The 21,298-nt window shown below is 39.5% G+C and overlaps 1 non-coding gene across 1 annotated transcript; it reads left to right on the top strand.

Moving 5' to 3' along the window:
- The first annotated feature begins 4,498 nt into the window (after window positions 1-4,498).
- On the top strand, window positions 4,499-4,605 carry LOC148553443 (small nucleolar RNA R71). The gene has a single exon (XR_015893091.1). It is a non-coding gene; the product is annotated as a small nucleolar RNA R71 (small nucleolar RNA).
- Window positions 4,606-21,298: the final 16,693 nt, after the last annotated feature.

The following is a 21,298-nucleotide window of genomic DNA, read 5'->3' on the forward strand; positions in this document are numbered from 1 at the left end:
GTCCTCTTGCATTCCCTCTCATCCGTGCCAATCTTGCTTGCTTCCAATCCTCAAGTGCCTTTCTTACTGATTCATGACTCTCTTCCACCCTTTGTCTTTCTTCTCGTGCTAATTCATCCCTCATTTCTTCATACCTTGTGATTCCTGGATGCAATATAGGCAGTTGTCCTACCAAGTAACCGAGCCTGGCTTGAGTATTTATATGATGCCCAGTATCTCTCATGTAAACTCCTTCTGCGAATGCCCTTTGCTCGTCCAATAGTTCTGCCTGTTCTATTTGTCTTCGATGCATCTCATGTATATGTGCACCTTGATGTGCTTGGATGTTGATTAGCCTCTGGATGGATTCTTGTTGCTCATTTTGCCTTTGTTCCATCCTGTGAAATGTTTCATTCCATTGTTGTCCTTGACTCAGTTGCTGATCCATCATTTGCTTTTGCCAATCCCCTTGTTGAGTCATCCATCTTGAGAGTGACTCCTCTTGCTGCCCCATCATCTGTAGTTGAAGTTCTCTCTGTGCTCCTTGGCTCTCCAAATATTGTTGAGATAGTCCACTAATGGCCTCCTGTAATTGATGCATATCCAAAGTGGTTGGTGCTTGCCCTTCTACGGCTTGTCCTTCTACTACTTGAGGGGCTGTTCTCTTCCTTTACTTCCGTTGAGGTAGGGGGGATGCAGTGGCATACATTCATTGAACGTTTATTGGAATGCCCTCTTTTATCCACACGGGGTCCTCATCTTCAAACACCACCCCAGCTTTTTTGCACAGTCGGTAAATAGTGCTGGGGTAACCTAACGTTCCTCTTGAGTCGCTTTTCTCTGCCATTTTTATAATGCCTTCTGCTATGAGTTCATGAACCTTGATTTTTCCTCCTTTGAATATACAGTGTACCAGTGTGGCTCTCTTGAGATTCACCTCCGACTTGTTCGCTGCTAGGAGGATGGACCTCCTTACCATCTCGAACCATCCCTTTGCTTCCGGAGTAAGATCTGCTCTCTTGATGAACCTTGGTCTCCTATCTGCATATCTTTCTCAGTCAGCTCCCGGTACACAAATGTCTTGCACAATCTGATTATGATTAGGGTTGTTGTCCATCCTTGAATGATAACTCTCTTCTTCAAACGGTATGGACCGCAGTTTTAATGCCGTCATGACACTCATGGGGCCAAAATCCACAATCTTTCCTCTCACAAAGCTTGTATATGACTCATCTGCCTTATCATAACAAACCGCATTTGCATAAAACTCTCTTATAAGATTTGCATTCACCTTAATGACCAGATCAGTGAGGAGCTCCCATCTTCTCTTTTCTACCTTCATTGTAATTTCGGGACACTCAGTTTTCCTAACTTGAAATCCTAGCTCATAAATGATTTATTTATCAACATCCACCCGTATTGCAATGCATGATGCAAGCTTCTGAATCTCTTTTCATCATACGAGTGTTGCTCCATAGGTTCCTTCCCCTTCCTTCTTTTAGAGCTTGAAGATGCCATGATTGAGGGTTAATGTATGGAGTTGGCAAGGGTGTAGAGACTTTTGGTTGTTTAGGGTTGAGTGCAATGAAGGTGGTGAGGGAGAATATGTTTAAATGGTTAGGAAATGCTTTGCTCCGAAATGGATAGGTGTGAAGAGTGGATGTGGAATGTGGAGCTAGGGTATGGATCAAGGATCACTTTTATAGAAAGGTTGTGAGTGAATGGAGGGTGTGGATTGATGGAGTGGTTGTTTGATGAACGGTTGGGGTTGTGCATGTAGAAAGGACAAGGATCATCACTTTATGATGGAGATTGCTCGGTCTTCAAGGGTCCCATTTTTTTCAATGTTGCGTGGCAACATTTTCCAATGACTTCCCTTTTTAGAACAAGTGTATAGTCCTTTCTTTTGTGGTGTCCGAACCTTCTTCCTTTAATTGTCCAATCTATCTCTTTCAATGCTCCTTTCCTTTCCCTATAAAGATAAATAAGAAAAGTAAGAAATATTAAGAAAAAAAATCAATTTAGATTTTTATGGCTAAAATAATAAAGAGAAGAAAATATTAGATTGTTTATTCATGAACTCCAACTAACTAACTAACTGTGTATCCCTTTATGCATTTTGGTGGCACCATGGGGTGACACCAAACTTAGTTTGAAGCATTGTGATGAAAAGTTCTATTCAAAGCTCCAAGACTAGAATGCTCTCTGTTGCATTCATGCTTTCTTGGTATGCTTTGAACACCAAACTTGTACTTCACTATATACTGCAATATAAGGACTTCACCAAGTTTAGGTTAGAATTTATGAATATTTACTTATTCACTAGTAAAAGCTAATAAAACATGGGTTGCCTCCTATGAAGCACTTCTTTAGCATTACTAGCTTGACGTTTCTCCTTCATCAGGGTGGGTGATAATGCTTCAAGTCCTCCCCTCTTGCCTTGGACTTATATCTATTGGTTGTATCAATGATCTCTACATGTTCCAAGGAAAGAACTCTGTTGATAGTGAAGACCTTAGGTAACTGAGATGCTACAGTGGGGAGATTAGAGGGGATATCTGGGATGTAAGCTGAAATCACTTTATCTCCTGGAGAGAGGCCTTCCGTAGGGATCTTCTTGTTCCTCCACCCCCTTGGTACCTTCTTCTTTGTCACTTTTGATGCTTCCCTATTCTTGGCGACTTCTTCTTTTAAGTGAATTTTGTTGTTGTCTTCACATGCCTCTGGTGGTTTAGGTTCCTCCAGCTTCTCCTTGAGCTGTGACGATTGCTGTTTGCCTTGTTCATCATTCAGTGGGGTTCTCAGATGTGTTGGTGGTGCCTTAGTGCTTGTTTCCTCTGTCAGCATCCCGTTATGATCATTGCTTGGTTCTTTGTTTTCTTGGTCAGTTTCTTGGGAGAGTTTAAAGACATTGAAGCTGATTTGTTCATCATGGATCCTCAATATTAGCTCCCCTCGCTCCACGTCTATGAGTGCTCTGGCTGTAGCTAGGAATGGTCTTCCCAATGTGATTGGGTGAGTGTGACTCTCTTCCATGTCCAAGATGACAAAGTCTGTGGGAAGAAAGTATTTCCCCACCTTTAACAACACGTTTTCCACCACCCCTCTTGCTTGTTTTTGAGTTTTGTCAGCCAGCCTGATGACTACATCTGTGGGCAATATCTCATTGATCTGCAGCCTCTTCATCAGGGATAGAGGCATTAAGTTTATGCTTGCTCCCAAATCGTAGAGTGCTCTATCAAACATTGTTTCTCCTATGGCACAGGGGACATGAAAACTCCCTGGATCTTTTCTTTTTGTAGGCAACTGCGGTTGAATGAGGGCACTGCACTCCTTGTTCATCACTAAAGTTTGGCCTCCCTTGAGTGAGATTTTCCTGGGAAGTAACTCCTTCATGTACTTGATGAATGCAGGCATTTGTTGGATAGTCTTGATGAATGATATGTTCACATGCAGAGATGCAAATAAGTCAAGAAATCTTGAGTATATTCTCCTCTCCACAGCTCCCTTGAGCAGTTGGGGAAAAGGTGCATAGAGTCTCAGCAACTCCTGTTTTGAGATTTCTGGTTCTTAGTAATCTTTTTCCACCTCCTCTACTGAGGTATCTTCAGGTTGTTCTGATAGCTTGCTTGGCTTGTCCTCAGTCTCCTTATCACTTATAGTGACCATCTTGCAATCTTCCCATCTTACCTTCTTTGTTTCACCTCTCGGATTCTTCTTTGTGTCACTTGGGAATCCATCTGTGGGTTTGGGAATTTGCTCAGAGAGATATCCTACTTGAGATTCCAACCTCTTGATTGTGTCTCCCTGGTTCTTGAAAATGGCTCGCACTTCCTCCTTGAAGACCTTGTTGTCTTGAATCTCCTTGCTTAGGCCTTCAAGTAGATTCTCAATCCTTGAGATTCTTTCATCAAATGATGACAGGTCAGGCTGAGTAGGGTGATTCTGGCCTTGATATGAATGTGGGGAGGTGTTGTTCTGGGGGTGTTGATATGGTCTAGATCTGAAGTGTTGGGTGGCTGCATTGTTTGGATTTGGGCGTCTTTTATCAAGGCTTTGGTCTTGTTGATTTCCCCACCCAAGGTTTGGGTGATTCCTCCATCCAGGGTTGTAGGTCTTGGAGTATGGATCATGGTTTTGCCTAGGTGAATTCCCAATGTAGTTGGCTTGCTCCTGACTACGCTCTGCTTCTTCGTTCACTCCTTCTTGGGTTGTTGATGAAGTGGAGACTGCTGCTACTTGGTTCCTCTCCATCTTCTTGGTGAGGTCAGCCAGCTGCTGGGTAATGAGCTTGTTTTGGGCCAGCAGAGCATCTACATTGTTTAGCTCCATTACTCCTCTTGTGTTCCCTCTTTCGGAAGCATAGAAGTAGTCGTTCTCTGCTACTGTTTTAATGACATCTATGGCTTCCTCAATAGTCTTCTTCTTGTTCAAAGATCCTCCGGATGAATGGTCTACGGCCTTCTTTGACTCATAAGAGAGCCCTTCATAGAAAATGTGCAGCTGCACCCATTCGTTGAACATATCTGGTGGGCACCTCCTTGTTAAGTCTTTAAACCTCTCCCATGCTTCATATAGAGTCTCACCATCTTGTTGCCTGAAAGTTTGGACCTCAGCTCTCAGCCTATTGATTCGTTGAGGAGGGTAAAATCTTGCTAAGAATTTGTTCACCACGTCTTCCCAAGTTGTCAAGCTCTCCCTTGGGAAAGACTCCAGCCACTTAGCTGCCTTATCCCTGAGTGAGAATGGAAATAAGAGCAGTCTATAGGCGTCAGGATGAACACCATTAGACTTCAATATGTCACATATTCTCAGGAAGGTGGTTAGATATTGATTGGGGTCCTCTTAGACACTCCCTCTGAACGAACAGTTGTTCTGAACAAGGGTGATGAGCTGTGGCTTCAGTTCAAAATTGTTGGCATGGATGGTTGGCTTTTGAATGCTACTTCCACAGTTCCCTGGGTTTGGATTGATGTAAGAGCCTAAAACTCTTCTATCCTTCCCAGCATGATTTGCTCCACCTCCTCTGCCATGGTTGTGAGCCTCTTCTTCATGATGGTTTTCCATGTTTTCTTCCATGTTTGGTTCAAAGTATTCCTCAAAGTGTTCCTCCTCTTCTTCACCACCAACTACACATTTTTCTCTTGCCTCCCTCCTTAGTCTAAGGAAGGTTCTCTTAGGTTCAGAATCAAAGGAAGTTGAAGCCCCGCTTCTTCTCCCTGTCATACAACTAACAAGTACAAGCAAAGAGAATAGATACAGAAAGTATATCTGTCATAATTACTGTTAGTGTGAGTGATGCAATATATCAAACAGTTAGTGGGTTAGTGAGATGAATAGTAAATAACAAAGAAAAAGTAAGGGGGAAGGGAAGAAGTTATCTAAAACAGAAAGTAAATGACTCAAACAGAAATTTAAATCAAACAAAAATAAAATGCTCACTCTAGATATCCTTCAATCTAATCATTGTTGATGCACAATCAATCCCCGTCAACGGCGCCATAAACTTGATGCACGGAAAACTTGTCTCACAACAAATTCCCTTCGGCAAGTGTACCGAATTTGTCGTCAAGTAAAAACTCACAATAGAGTGAGGTGATGTGCATAAACTTGATATGCTACGATTTAGGAAATTGCACGATCGGCAAAATTCCTTCCGGCAAGTGCACCGGTTATCGTCAAGTAAAAACTCACAATAGAGTGAGGTCGAATCCCACAAGGATTGGTTGAGTGAGCAATTCAGATTAGAAGTATGTTCTAGTTGAGCGGAATCAAGATTTAGATGAGAATTGCGGAATGTAAAATTGCATGAATTAAAGAGCGAGAAGCTAAATTGCTGAAATTAAAAGGGATGGGGGTGATTGCATGAATTTAATTGCAGAATGTAAAGAGAAAGTGGTAAATCAGAAATGGGGAATTCATTGGGTGTTAGGAGATATTGAGATCTCCGAATCAAAACATTTTTATTCCTTCCTCAATCAATGCATTCATTGAATTTTGCTTGGCAATCTTATATGATTGGATCCCAATCCCTTGGCTCACCAATTCTCTCTAAAAACGAACAAATTCCCAATCCCTTGGTTTAAATGTTCATAAGAAGAGATGATGCTCGATCACTGATTATACCACACAGTTTCATGAACCACAATTTGGTAGGATTACATGTCCCAATATCCATCCAAACCCCAATCCAATTCACTGTGAGAAAGCTTCTCTAGCATGAATCCTCCATTCCTTTCCCAAGGTTCCGAAGGATTCCAATTATGGGTAGTTTCTTTCCCAAGACAACTACCCAATGGAATTAGATCGAGAAGCTTTCTAACAAAATTCAAGAGAAAAGATTGAAGAAGAAGATAAAACTATTATTGATTCATTGAATTACAATAGAGCTCCCTAACCCAAAGAAAGGGGTTTAGTGAGTCATAGCTCTGAATTCAATTACAAAACTAAAGGAAAATGATCCAAAGTTCTCTCTGTGTAAAACTTCCCCCTCAGGGGCTGGATTCCCCTTCAATCCCCCCCTTTTTTCTCAAATGCAGAAACTAAGGCCTTTAAATAGGCTCCCTAAATTACAAAATGAAAATGAAATTCAAAGCAAATTACAATCAAATGAAAATAAACTATTCTAGATGATTCTTGTGGCCTTGATTTGGTGTTGTTGATGGGCCTTGCTTGCTTGAAGGGTAGAGTGACATAATTGATCCAAAAAGGATAATGATCCATTAAACTACACTCAAACGTTGCACCCCCCCTTTCTTGAGTCGTCATTTTGTTCTCTTGTCAACCTTGCCAATTTGATGCCAAATATAGACTATTATACCTTGTTGGAAAGCTATGGATGTCAGCTTTCTAACGCAACTGGAAGCACCTCAATTGGATTTCTACAACTCGAGTTATACTCCATGGAAGGTGAAGAGGTCAGCTGGCCTGATTGCATGTTGGTACTATGCTCTTCTATGCACATTACGGGGCTGTTTTCTCCCTCAATTTTTAGTATCCACCATGCATGCCATATATGCTTGGAAAGCGCTAGATGTCTTCTTTCCAATGCATTTTGAATCACCTCATTTGGAGTTTTGTAGCTCAAGTTATTTATGTTTGAAGAAGGCATGGTCAAGCTGTTCCATATAACACGTTTAAGCTCCAGTTTAAGCTTAAACTGGAGCTTAAACGCTGGCACTCCCTGGAGGCACAAGCTCGAGCACGTTTAAGCTTCAGTTTACGGTTAAACTGAAGCTTAAACGTGGAAATGAGAAAGCAACCCTGGAGGAGAAAAATAGTCGAACACGTTTAAGCTCCAGTTTAAGGTTAAACTGGAGCTTAAACGTGGAATGCTCCTGGTGCCTTTCTTACTTCTGGCGTTTAACCTCCAGTTTAAGGTTAAACTGGAGGTTAAACGTGGAAATGCTCCCCTGGTGAGATTCTCACTTCTGGCGTTTAACCTCCAGTTTAAGGTTAAACTGGAGGTTAAACTTCAATTCCAGCATTATATGGCTTGGTAGTTTAAGTTCCAGTTTAAGCTTAAACTGGAACTTAAACTCCACATGTGATATTCAAGCTTCCTTTATTGATTTTGTTGCTTCCTTGCCTAGCCTCTTCTTCCCTGAAATCATCCAAACAATTGCATCAAAGTCTTGCAAAATTTCATGAGAAATCTTCCATTCATAGCATTCAAGTAATATAACTAAAAACTCATGGAATTTGCATCAAAATCTTCATGTTGAATGATTTAAGACAAGCATGACTATTTGGCCCAAATGATTACTTAAGGCTCAAGAAAATGCATAAAACAACTAAAAATAAAAGAAAAAGGCTAGTGAAACTAGCCTAAGATGCCTTGGCATCACAACACCAAACTTAATCCTTGCTTGTCCCCAAGCAAGTTCTGAATTATTGAGAAGAAAGAATGAAACAGAAAGTAAATTCATTAGCCATATCAGTAAGTAATTGACATTGATTAATGGTGTGTTCATGCAGAAAGTTGTTGCAGCATCACTTTATTGTTTCTTAGGAAAGAATGTCACTTTTTATGTTTCCACTAAAACACTGCTATGGCCTCTTGTTATTCACATATCCTTGGCAAGTTTCTTTTCTTTGTTTTTCTTTTTCTTTGAGCTTATTTGCTCCTTGTTGCTCAGTGTCATGTGTTGCACAAGCCTTTGGCATTTTCTTTTTCTTATCAGTGCACTACACATATCCACTACAGGCATTTTAGTTCACATTTCTTCTTGAGACATTGGTACCCAGCACCTCTTTGTGTACTAAATGTTTTGTATTTAGGTTGCTCTTGATAATGGACTTTTGGTTGATAATCCCGGGTTAGTTAACCCAAGTTACCAAGTGTTGAAACACTCCTCAGAACCTATTCATCCAAGCATATCCTTAATACATAAACACCACAGGCATTTGTCTCAGAAGTTCAAACCATTGGTGCCTAGCTTATTTTCTCAATTTTTTTTGCTTTTTGGTTGCCCTTTTTCAGTGGCTTTTTCTTCTTCTTCTTCTTTCTTTTTCATGGCCAAAGACATTTATTCATCAAGATCCATAGACAGCATCCTAAATTCCACTAAAAGTGACAATTCTAACTTTATTTCTTAGTGAGCTGACTATTCAGTCAAACATGCATACCACCACTTAATCTTATTTGATTTCTTACTAAATGGAATTGAGTTACTTTTGTTCAAACTTTTCTTTTATTTTTGGAAACAGAACAAGCATGGCAAGCATACATTTAAGCAAGTGAAGTTTATCCAGACACTTAGACTATCACTTATTTGGAAATTAAACAAACAGACAAACAAAAACTGCAATGACTCAAACTTAAAGCAGGGGTGCATGCAAACTTCCAATATCAGCAATTCAAAGTACAAGCAATTAAGTGACAATACAACCTTTTAGCATCTTCTTTGTTGTTCATCATCCTTCCTAGCCTTGGTGTTCTCTTTGATGATGATGTATATTCCTTCCATGAGATTGATTGTCTTCCTGCAAAGCTATTAGAAGTTGCTTGTTCCCCATGCACTTTGAGAATTGGTTAGCATGCATGTATGTTTGTAGGCCTCTGAACTTAGATTGGTGTGTGAACACCAAACTTAGTTCCTTGCCATATGCAGCAATTTGGATCATATGCAGAAAACCTCATGTGCTTTTATTAAAAAAATAACTATGAACTAGAAATTAAACTATTGTTTAAGTTGTTTCCCTGATTGGTTGGAGCTAGTGACTAGTCATGCTGAGGTAGAAATGTGCTTTTAATGAAGTTTTTGGTGGAACACCAAACTTAGAATCTCACATTCACCCTTGAATTGTTTTGGTGTGCAACACCAAACTTAGCTCCTTGCAATACAGATAAATCTACTTAACTCTTTTATTGAAATAACTAGAAAAGAAAAACTACCTTTGGTTGGGTTGCCTCCCAACAAACGCTTGTTTACTGTCATTAGCTTGACATGCTGTTCCTGACTTTCTTCCTCTTCCTCCAGTTTGTTAAGAGGAATGACTTCAAGTGGATAAAGGAGCTAGTTAGTGCCCCTTGTTGTGAATGCCTCTTTCCAGCAAGCTTTCCCTTGTGATTGGCTTGAGTGAACTTGCTTGTTGGCTCAGGAGTTGGATTGTTCTTCGACCTTCTCTTCTTCATGGATATGGTCCTTTGTTTCTCGGTCACAATCCTCATTTTGGTGCTTGTTTCTACTGCCTTCACATCCTTGATCTCAGAACTTGGTTGTTGTTGGACAGTTGGAGTATCCTGTTCATCAAAAGCTTCCTGAATTTGTGGTTCAATGAACCCTTCCTCTTTGCAACTCTCTGTTTCATTGGAGTGTGATCTCCCTTGATTGACTTTCTCCATTTCTTGTTCTTCTGATTCCTCCCTTGGGTTTGCCATGGTATCACTAGAAGAATTGTGGGTAGGGATTTGCTTTGATAGATATCCAATTTGTGCTTCTAGCTTTTGAATAGCAGCACCTTGATTTTGTAAGTTGGATATCACTTCTTCCTTAAAGCCTTTCAAATCGGCCACATCTCTGCCCATGGTTGCAATCATTCCTTCTATCCTGTTTAATTGATCTTGAAATTGTTGGCTCGGATTAGGTTGGTGGGGTTGATTATCTTGGCTGTGATATGGTGGCTGGGAGTATGTGTTTTGTGTGGGCTGATAGAGTCTTTGGTTGGAGTGTTGGTAGTGGTATGACTCTTGTGTGTAGTGGAATGAGTCTTGTGGATAGTGAAATGAATTGTATGAATTTGAGAAGGAATTTTGTGCTGAGAAATGCTCAAGTGATGAAGAATTTGGATATGTAAAACTAGGAGGTGAGGTTGGATAATTCAGAGGTGATGGCTCTTGATGAATGGGGTGTGAATAAGTGAAATCTCTTTGGTTTTGATCTTCCCAGCCACAACTTGAGTAGTGATCAAATTCACCAAAACATGGACCATTTTGTGGCTCTGGGAAGTACCCCGTTTCCTGTTCCTGATACTCCCACCCACCATGAGCATAATAACATGAATCATTCTGTGGTGGTGGACAGTTTCTCATGAATTTTGATTGACCAAAAGATGATGGATACTCCTTTCTTTTTTGCAATGTGCTCAGTCTCAAACAATACTCATCCAAAGATAGTGGAAATTCCATAGTGAGGCAATATCACAAACAGCTAGTGGTTAGTATGCTAACAAGTGAATAAGCAAAGAAAACAAATTAAAATTTGCAGAAATTAGCAGTAATAAACTGAAACAAAAACTATTAACAAAAGAAAAGAAAAATTTCTCAATCTAGTTAACTTCCAATTGGAGAATTGTCAATCGAAAACCAATCCCCGGCAACGGCGCCATAAACTTGATGCGCATAAACTTGATATGCTACGATTTAGGAAATTGCACGATCGGCAAAATTCCTTCCGGCAAGTGCACCGGTTATCGTCAAGTAAAAACTCACAATAGAGTGAGGTCGAATCCCACAAGGATTGGTTGAGTGAGCAATTCGGATTAGAAGTATGTTCTAGTTGAGCGGAATCAAGATTTAGATGAGAATTGCGGAATGTAAAATTGCATGAATTAAAGAGCGAGAAGCTAAATTGCTGAAATTAAAAGGGATGGGGGTGATTGCATGAATTTAATTGCAGAATGTAAAGAGAAAGTGGTAAATCAGAAATGGGGAATTCATTGGGTGTTAGGAGATATTGAGATCTCCGAATCAAAACATTTTTATTCCTTCCTCAATCAATGCATTCATTGAATTTTGCTTGGCAATCTTATATGATTGGATCCCAATCCCTTGTCTCATCAATTCTCTCTAAAAACGAACAAATTCCCAATCCCTTGGTTTAAATGTTCATAAGAAGAGATGATGCTCGATCACTGATTATACCACACAGTTTCATGAACCACAATTTGGTAGGATTACATGTCACAATATCCATCCAAACCCCAATCCAATTCACTGTGAGAAAGCTTCTCTAGCATGAATCCTCCATTCCTTTCCCAAGGTTCCGAAGGATTCCAATTATGGGTAGTTTCTTTCCCAAGACAACTACCCAATGGAATTAGATCGAGAAGCTTTCTAACAAAATTCAAGAGAAAAGATTGAAGAAGAAGATAAAACTATTATTGATTCATTGAATTACAATAGAGCTCCCTAACCCAATGAAAGGGGTTTAGTGAGTCATAGCTCTGAATTCAATTACAAAACTAAAGGAAAATGATCCAAAGTTCTCTCTGTGTAAAACTTCCCCCTCAGGGGCTGGATTCCCCTTCAATCCCCCCTTTTTTCTCAAATGCAGAAACTAAGGCCTTTAAATAGGCTCCCTAAATTACAAAATGAAAATGAAATTCAAAGCAAATTACAATCAAATGAAAATAAACTATTCTAGATGATTCTTGTGGCCTTGATTTGGTGTTGTTGATGGGCCTTGCTTGCTTGAAGGGTAGAGTGACATAATTGATCCAAAAAGGATAATGATCCATTAAACTACACTCAAACGTTGCACCCCCCCTTTCTTGAGTCGTCACTTTGTTCTCTTGTCAACCTTGCCAATTTGATGCCAAATATAGACTATTATACCTTGTTGGAAAGCTATGGATGTCAGCTTTGTAACGCAACTGGAAGCACCTCAATTGGATTTCTACAACTCGAGTTATACTCCATGGAAGGTGAAGAGGTCAGCTGGCCTGATTGCATGTTGGTACTATGCTCTTCTATGCACATTACGGGGCTGTTTTCTCCCTCAATTTTTAGTATCCACCAAGCATGCCATATATGCTTGGAAAGCTCTAGATGTCTTCTTTCCAATGCATTTTGAATCACCTCATTTGGAGTTTTGTAGCTCAAGTTATTTATGTTTGAAGAAGGCATGGTCAAGCTGTTCCATATAACACGTTTAAGCTCCAGTTTAAGCTTAAACTGGAGCTTAAACGCTGGCACTCCCTGGAGGCACAAGCTCGAGCACGTTTAAGCTTCAGTTTAAGGTTAAACTGAAGCTTAAACGTGGAAATGAGAAAGCAACCCTGGAGGAGAAAAATAGTCGAACACGTTTAAGCTCCAGTTTAAGGTTAAACTGGAGCTTAAACGTGGAATGCTCCTGGTGCCTTTCTTACTTCTGGCGTTTAACCTCCAGTTTAAGGTTAAACTGGAGGTTAAACGTGGAAATGCTCCCCTGGTGAGATTCTCACTTCTGGCGTTTAACCTCCAGTTTAAGGTTAAACTGGAGGTTAAACTTCAATTCCAGCATTATATGGCTTGGTAGTTTAAGTTCCAGTTTAAGCTTAAACTGGAACTTAAACTCCACATGTGATATTCAAGCTTCCTTTATTGATTTTGTTGCTTCCTTGCCTAGCCTCTTCTTCCCTGAAATCATCCAAAAAATTGCATCAAAGTCTTGCAAAATTTCATGAGAAATCTTCCATTCATAGCATTCAAGTAATATAACTAAAAACTCATGGAATTTGCATCAAAATCTTCATGTTGAATGATTTAAGACAGGCATGACTATTTGGCCCAAATGATTACTTAAGGCTCAAGAAAATGCATAAAACAACTAAAAATAAAAGAAAAAGGCTAGTGAAACTAGCCTAAGATGCCTTGGCATCATGAGGTCGAATCCCACAAGGATTGATTGATCAAACAACTTTAATTAGAGGATTGTTCTAGTTGAGAATTACAGAAAATAAAATGGCGGGAAGGTAATTGACAGGAAAGTAAATGCTAGAATTATAGATCTGAAAGTAAATGACGGAAGGTAAATTGCAGAATTGTAAATGGGAATGGGGGAATTGCTCATTAAAGTAAATAACAGAAATTAAAGAGAATGGGTAAGATCAGAAATGGGGAGTTCATTGGGCTTAGGAGATATTGCATTCTCCGGATCAATTTCATTTTCATCTCTTTCTCAATCAATGCACTCATTGATCTCCTTGGCAATCTTAAGTGATTGAATTACAATTTCTTGTAATTCAATCTCTCAAATCTTGATCAATAGCCAATTCCTTGGTCAATTGCTCATGAGAAGAGATGAAGTATGGTCACTGATTATACCACATGCGTTTCTCAAACCAAGTGTTGAGAGGATTATAGTCACATATCCATCCAAACCCAATTTGGTCCAGCATGAGAAAGCATTTCTAGCTTGATGTGCTTTGGCCAACGTTAGTGACAATGTTGAGTGCCACTAACGTTGGCTCCCCCCATCCTTCTTAACGTTAGAGGCCACGTTAACTAGGTTAACATGGACTCTAACGTGGCCACTCATGATCTTTGTTCAACGTTAGTGATAATGTTAAGTGTCACTAACGTTGGCTCTATTTCTTAACGTGGGCAATGATAGCTTCGAGAGCGTTATTGGCAATCACTTTTCTCATTAACTTTGCAAGTTACTCCCATTCCACGTTAGTGTTAACGTTAGTGCAACTAACGTAGCCACTAATGTGGTTCTTCTTTGCTTCCTTTGTCCTGAAATTAAGCAATAAAGTGCATCAAAGTTCTATTCCAAGTCATGGGAAATGCAACGTCCTTTTTGTCCTTAAATTCATGCAAAATCCTCATGAAATCATGTAAAATGCACAATGTATGCTTGAATCAAGATGTAAGTGAATATCTACCCAAAACTAGCTTATTTCCTAAGGAAATGCATCAAACTACCTTAAAAACAGTAAAGAAAAGGTCAGTGAAACTGGCCAAAATGTCCTGGCATCAAAGAACTTACCCACTTTGACCAAGATATTCTCCACTAATCCGTGTGCAGGCTTCATAGATTTGTCTGCCATCTGTAATGCTATCTTTGTGGGTTGTGCCTCTTGGATTTTCAGCTTCTTCATCATAGATAAGGGCATTAGATTTATGCTTGCCCCCAGATCACATAGGGCTTTCTCAAAAGTTGTGCTCCCAATGGTGCATGGAATTTGAAAGCTCCCTGAGTCTGGCATCTTCTTTGGTAAGTTATTCTAAATGATAGCACTACAATTTTTAGTCAGGACCACTGTCTCATCTCCCCTTAAAGGCTTCTTCCTTGACAACAGCTCCTTCATGAACTTGACATAGATAGGCATTTGCTCCAAAATCTCAGCAAAAGGAATATTGATTTACAACTTTCTGAAGATTTCCAAGAACTTTGAAAACTGCTTGTCCTTGGTCTACTTTTGAAGTCTCTGAGGATATGGCATTTTAGGCTTATACTCAGGAGCCTTTAGCAATGTAGGATAAGTGTCAAGAGAGTTAGGGAATGGGTTGTGTGCACGCTTTGGAGGGACGTGCTCTACTTCTTCATTCTTCTCTTCTGGATCTTCTTTTTCAACGGGCTCCTCACTAACTTGTGCTTCCATACTTGCCACTTATCTATTTATCATGGTGATAGCCTTGCATTCCTCTCTTGGATTTGGAATTGTGTTACCCGGAAGGCTATTGGTGGTCCTTTGATCAATTTCATTAACTCTTGTGGCTATTTGACCCATCTGAATCTCCAAATTCTTGATTGATGCTCTGGTTTCCTGCACAAAACTCTTCATCATCTCCCAATTAGCATCTTCTTGGGGTTTAGAGTTTCCTGCTGAGACTGAAATTGGCGTTATTGTAATTGTTCTGTTTGAAGCCGCCCTGAGAATTATTGTTGAAGCTTTGAGGTCTCTGAGGTTGGTATCTCCATCCAAAATTTGGGTGATTTCTCCACCCCTGATTGTAGGTCTGAGAATAGGGATCATTATTGAGATTTCTAGGAGCACTCCCCATGTAATTGACCTGTTCAGGAGAGAATTAAGCATAATCATAATTATTATTTTGCACAAAATTACCTGTCATGTCATAGGAGTTCTCTTGAGGTGGATTTTGAGTGTTGATAGCTGAGACTTGCATGCCACCCATCTGTTGAGTAAGTAGATTTATTTGCTGAGACATAAGCTTGTTCGGAGCAAGAAGAGCATTAACAGCTTCCACTTCCAGCACGCCTCTCTTCTGAGATGTCTCAGAGTTCACAAGGTTCCTATTAGATGAGTATAAATATTGGTTGCTTGCAACCAATTCAAACAGCTCAATAGTCTCCTCTGGTGTCTTCTTTTTGTGCAATGAACCGCCTGCAGAAGTATCTAAGCTCATCTTGGACATCTCACCCATGCCTTCATAAAAGATATCTAGTTGGGTCCATTTGTAGAATATGTCCGGAGGGCATTGCCTAGTCAGTAGCTTTTACCTCTCCCAAGCTTCATAAAGAGTTTCACCCTCTTTCTGCCTGAAGGTTTGAACCTCAAACCTAAGCTTAGTCAGCTTCTTTGGTGGGAAAAATTTTGTGAGGAACTCAGTAACAACCTTTTCCCAAGTGTTCAAACTCTCCTTTGGTTGGGAATCTAGGCATAGCTTTGCTTTATCTCTCAGAGCAAATGGGAAGAGCATGAGTTTGTACACCTTAGGGTTCACTCCATTTGTCTTCACAGTATCTCAAATCTGCAGAAAATTTGATATAAACTTTTTTGGATCTTCATCAGGAAGTCCATGATATTAGCAATTTTGTTGCACCAGGGTGACCAGTTGTGGCTTCAACTCAAAGTTGTTCGCAGCTATAGAAGGTACCACAATGCTTTTTCCATAAAGATCCACAGTAGGGGTAGAATAAGAGCCAAGCACTCTCCTTTGTTGATCAAAGTCTAACAGAGGTTCCTTGTCCCTGTTCTTTCTCATAAACAGACAGAAGACAAGAAAAGATGGGATTCTTTACGTCAGAGTGCAGAGAACTCCCAGTGAGGTAACCTATATAAAATAATAAAATAAAAATACTAAATAAAAAATAAATAAATAAAAATTTGAAATTATTAACTGAATTTAATAATAAAAAATTCGAAAATTAACAGAAAAATGAATAGGAAAAATAAAATTCACTAGGTAACACCAAACTTAATTTCAGAAATTAAGGAAAAATATTAATACTATTATTAAAGAAATTTTCGAAAATGATAAGGCAAAATTTAAATAAAATTAAAACTAAAACGCCTAATCTAAGCAATCAAATAACTGATAGTTGTCAATCATAGTCAATCCCCGGCAACGGCGCCAAAAACTTGGTGCGAATTTTACAACCATAGACTAACTGGCAAGTGCACCGGGTCGTACCAAGTAATACCTCAGGTGAGTGAGGGTCATCCCACGAGGATTGATGGATCAAGCAATAATAATTGATTAATTAGCTTAGTTAGACAAACAAAAAAGAGTGTTTGAATGCTCAAGAAGCATTAAACAATCGTTCAGAAATTAAAATAGTAAAGTAAATGAGTTGGAAATAAAATATGGAGAAGACAGTTAAGGTTTCAGAGTTATCTATTTTTCCGGATTAACTTTTCTTACTAACTATTTTAATTATGCAGGATTTAATTCATGGAAAACTATGTGTGACTAGACCCTAATTCGTTAGACCTTTCTAGTCTCCTCTAAAATTCATTAACTGCCAGTTCCTTGGTCAATTAATTCTAATTAGAGGTTGATGATCAAATTCCAGTTTATATGCTACAAAAATCCTAATTACCCAAAAATAAAAGGATTATATGTCACGTATCCCGTTAGATCTAGATAATTAAAATTTAGGAGAATATGTTTTCAAGGTGTTGTTCAAGAAAAGAGCTTTTCCAAGTTATATAAGAACTCAATTAGAAAAAGGGTCATACTTCCGTTCCACCCAAACTCATAAGATAAAGAGCGAAAACAATTCTTAAATTATAAATCCATACATGAATTAAAATAGAAAAGCAATAAAATCAATCCATACAAATAGACAGAGCTCCTAACCTTAACAATGGAGGATTAGTTGCTCATGGTTTTGAGAAGAAAACTAGGATTCTGGTAAACTGTAAAATACGGAATGTAAATTCGAATAGAATCCCCCTTAGGGAAGAAAAGTTTCTTTCTTTTATATCTAATCCTAATAATTTAAAATCTAATTTCTAAAACTAACATAATATATTTTCCTAATTTATGATTTGAATTTTAAATCAGAATTAATCAAATAATTAGCAAGTCTTCAATTGATGGGTGGGGACCACTTGTTTTGTCCATTCTGTAGCTTCTAATCTGTGTTTTCTGGACTAGAAACTTAGTCAAAATAGCCCAGAAATTGCCCCCAGCGTTTTTCTGCATTTTCTGCACGTGGCACATGTCACACATACGCGTCAGTCACGCGTACGCGTTGATGGTCTTATTCGTGTGTCACGCGTACGAGTCATTTACGCATACGCGTCGCTGAGCAAATCTTCAAATCACGCGTACGCGTCGGTCTTGCGCACGCGTCGCCAAGGAAAGATCCAAATCACGCGCACACATCAGTCACGCGTACGTGTCTCTCCTCGCTACCATCTCCTTTGGTTCTTGTGCTGCAGAAACTCCATCAAATCCAGCCGAATGCTACCTAAAATAAACAAAATTATAAAAGAGTCAAAGTAGCATCCATATTGGCTAAAAGATAATTAATTCTTTATTAAACACAACAAGTTAGATGCAAATTTACTAGGAAATGATAGGAAAGATGCTTATGCATCAGTAATCCGGTATCCCGTACTCTATTTTCACATCTGTCTTATTGTTGATCATTATTAGTCCATCCGGGTGGTGAGCATGATGAATTCTCAATAAAGTGGCCAACAATCCTCCTAGACCCATGTAGGTAAGCACTATTCCAACCTTTGTATTTAACTCTTGATGTATCAAACAAAATGAGCCTTGATTTGCAATGCCAACCACGAAACATCATTCTCTTACGCTTCATCCCACAAAGCATCCTAAGTTGACCATCCGTTTCAAGCAAGCCATACTCAAGTGGGACAATAAAGCTAATAGAGATGAATTTTACCCACTCAAGTGAAGGAGTAGATGGCAACCTAGGCAAAGACGCTTCTAAGGGTCTTGACAAAGCGTATCCAACTCCAGTCCTTCTCTTTCTAAGGACTTCCACCTCTTCACAAGTTTTCTCAAATGTAATCCTTTGTTCATCAATTCCATATAAGCCTTTTCCCTTATTCAAATCATAAATGGGAGGGTGAGAGAAATTTACCTCCATATTGCTTTCCATCTCATTGGGAGAAGGTTCCTCATATTCAAAGGATTCACCACCACTAAGACTTGATGCTTGATCTTCATTGCCAAGGGAACTTAATTCTTGCTCTATCCCATCCAAGTCTTCAAATGGGATATGCCTTGGAGGTTGTGCACATTCCTCCTTAGCATCAAATTCAATCTTCTTGGAGGGGTTTTCTTCAACTCTATGTTCCCAAGGAGGCTCTGCATCTCCTAAGTCTTCAACCACTTCTTTCTTGTCTTCAAGAAATATAGCTTCCTCTAATTGTTCCAATACAAAGAAACTTCCCTCATTCTCCAGCAATCTCTCCTTTATGTTATGCTCTTCATTTGACTCTCCATATGTAGCCATGGGAGTTTCTTGAGTATTCAAGCATTAGGATGCTAACCGGTTTACCACCTCATCAAGGATGTTATCCATTGGAGGTTGGGGTGGATGGAAGGGTTCATGATCTTGGGGGAAGGGGTCATAGTAGGAAGGTGGTTCTTCTTGGTAGAGTTGTGGTGGTTCAATAATTTCCACTCTTTCCACTTGTTGCACAACACGCTCCATGGTCGCTTGAAGTTGATCTAATGTTTCCTTGAGATGATCCTTTGACTCTTGTTCCTCTTGGATAATATGATTAGGATCATACGGCTCTTGGATCGATGGACATGAGTGTTCTTCCATGGGAGGTTATGGTGGGAAGTAGAGTTCATCTTGTGGTTGAAAAATTTCATACATTGGAGGTGGTTCATCTTGGTAATAATATGGAGGGGGTGGTTCTTGAAAGCATTGTGGTTGAGGTGGTGGTGGTTCAATATGTGGTTCATATGGCTCATATGATTGTTGAAATGATGGATATGGATTAGGGTCATATGAAGGTGGTTGGTGAAAAGAGGCTTGTGAGTATGTGATGAGCGGATAATTTATACGCTTTTTGGCATTGTTTTTAGTATGTTTTTAGTAGGATCTAGTTACTTTTAGGGATGTTTTCATTAGTTTTTGTGTTAAATTCACATTTATGGACTTTACTATGAGATTGTGTGTTTTTCTGTGATTTCAGGTATTTTCTGGCTGAAATTGAGGGACTTGAGCAGAAACCAGATTCAGAGGTTGAAAAAGGACTGCTGATGCTGTTGGATTCTGACCTCCCTGCACTCAAAGTGGATTTTATGGAGCTACAGAACTCGAAATGGCGCGCTTCCAATTGAGTTGGAAAGTAGACATCCAGGGCTTTCCAGCAATATATAATAGTCCATACTTTGGCCAAGACTTGACGACGTAAACTGGCATTCAACGCCAGCCTTCTGCCCAAATCTGGCGTCCAGCGCCAGAAAAGGATCCAAAACCAGAGTTGAACGCCCAAACTGGCACAGAACTTGGCGTTCAACTCCACAAATGGCCTCTGCACGTGCTACACTCAGGCTCAGCCCAAACACACACCAAGTGGGCCCCGGAAGTAGATTTATACATCAAATACTTACTCATGTAAACCCTAGTGACTAGTTTATTATAAATAGGACCTCTTACTATTGTATTAGGCATCTTTGGTCTCAGTTTTATTCCATTGTTCATCTTAGGAGACTATTGATCTCGTTTAGGGGGCTGGCCATCTCGGCCATGCCTGGACCTTCACTTATGTATTTTCAACGGTAGAGTTTCTACACTCCATAGATTAAGGTGTGGAGCTCTGCTGTTCCTCAAAGATTAATGCAAAGTACTACTGTTTTCTATTCAATTCTTCTTATTTCTCTTCTAAGATATCCATTCGCACCCAAGAACGTGATGAAGGTGATGATTATGTGTGACGCTCATCATCCTTCCCCCTTATGAACGCGTGCCTGACAAACACTTCTGTTCTACATGAATTAAGCTAGAATGAGTATCTCTTAGATCTCCTAACCAGAATCTTCGTGGCGTAAGCTAGAATGATGGCGGCATTCAAGAGAATCCAGAAGGTCTAAACCTTGTCTGTGGTATTCTGAGTAGGATTCAATGATTGAATGACTGTGACGAGCTTCAAACTTGCGATTGTTGGGCGTTAGTGACAGACGCAAAAGGAGGGTGAATCCTATTCCAGCATGATCGAGAACCGACAAATGAATAGCCGTGCCGTGACAGGGTGCGTGAGCATATTATTCACTGAGAGGAGGGGATGTAGCCACTGACAACGGTGATGCCCTTGCATACAGCCAGCCATGGAAAGGAGTAAGACAGATTGGATGAAGATAGCAGGAAAGCAGAGGTTCAGAGGAACGAAAAGCATCTCCATTCGCTTATCTGAAATTCCTACCAATGATTTACATAAGTATCTCTATCCCTATTTTATTATATAATATTCGAAAACACCATTGTCACTGTATATCTGCCTGACTGAGATTTACAAGGTGACCATAGCTTGCTTCATACCAACAATCTCTGTGGGATTCGACCCTTACTCACATAAGGTATTACTTGGACGACCCAGTGCACTTGCTGGTTAGTTGTATCGAAGTTGTGACAATTATGAATTAAGATCAGAGCACCAAGCTTTGGAGCCATTACCAAGATTTGTTCGAGCCTGGAGATCACAATTTCGTGCACCAAGTTTTTGGCGCCGTTGCCGGGGATTGTTCGTGTTTGGACAACTGACGGTTCATCTTGTCGCTCAGATTAGGTAATTTTCTTTTTGTTTTATTTTCAAAAATTTTTCAAAAATATTTTCAAAATCTTTTCACCTGTTTTCGAAAAATAAAAATAAAAATGTTTTCAAAAATTTTATTCAAGATTTTTAAGAATGAATTCTAGTGTTTCATGAAGCA

The sequence above is a fragment of the Arachis ipaensis genome, chromosome B7 (genome assembly GCF_059453495.1).
Source record: "Arachis ipaensis isolate K30076 ecotype BB chromosome B7, ASM5945349v1, whole genome shotgun sequence".
In the NCBI taxonomy this organism is placed as follows: domain Eukaryota; kingdom Viridiplantae; phylum Streptophyta; class Magnoliopsida; order Fabales; family Fabaceae; genus Arachis; species Arachis ipaensis.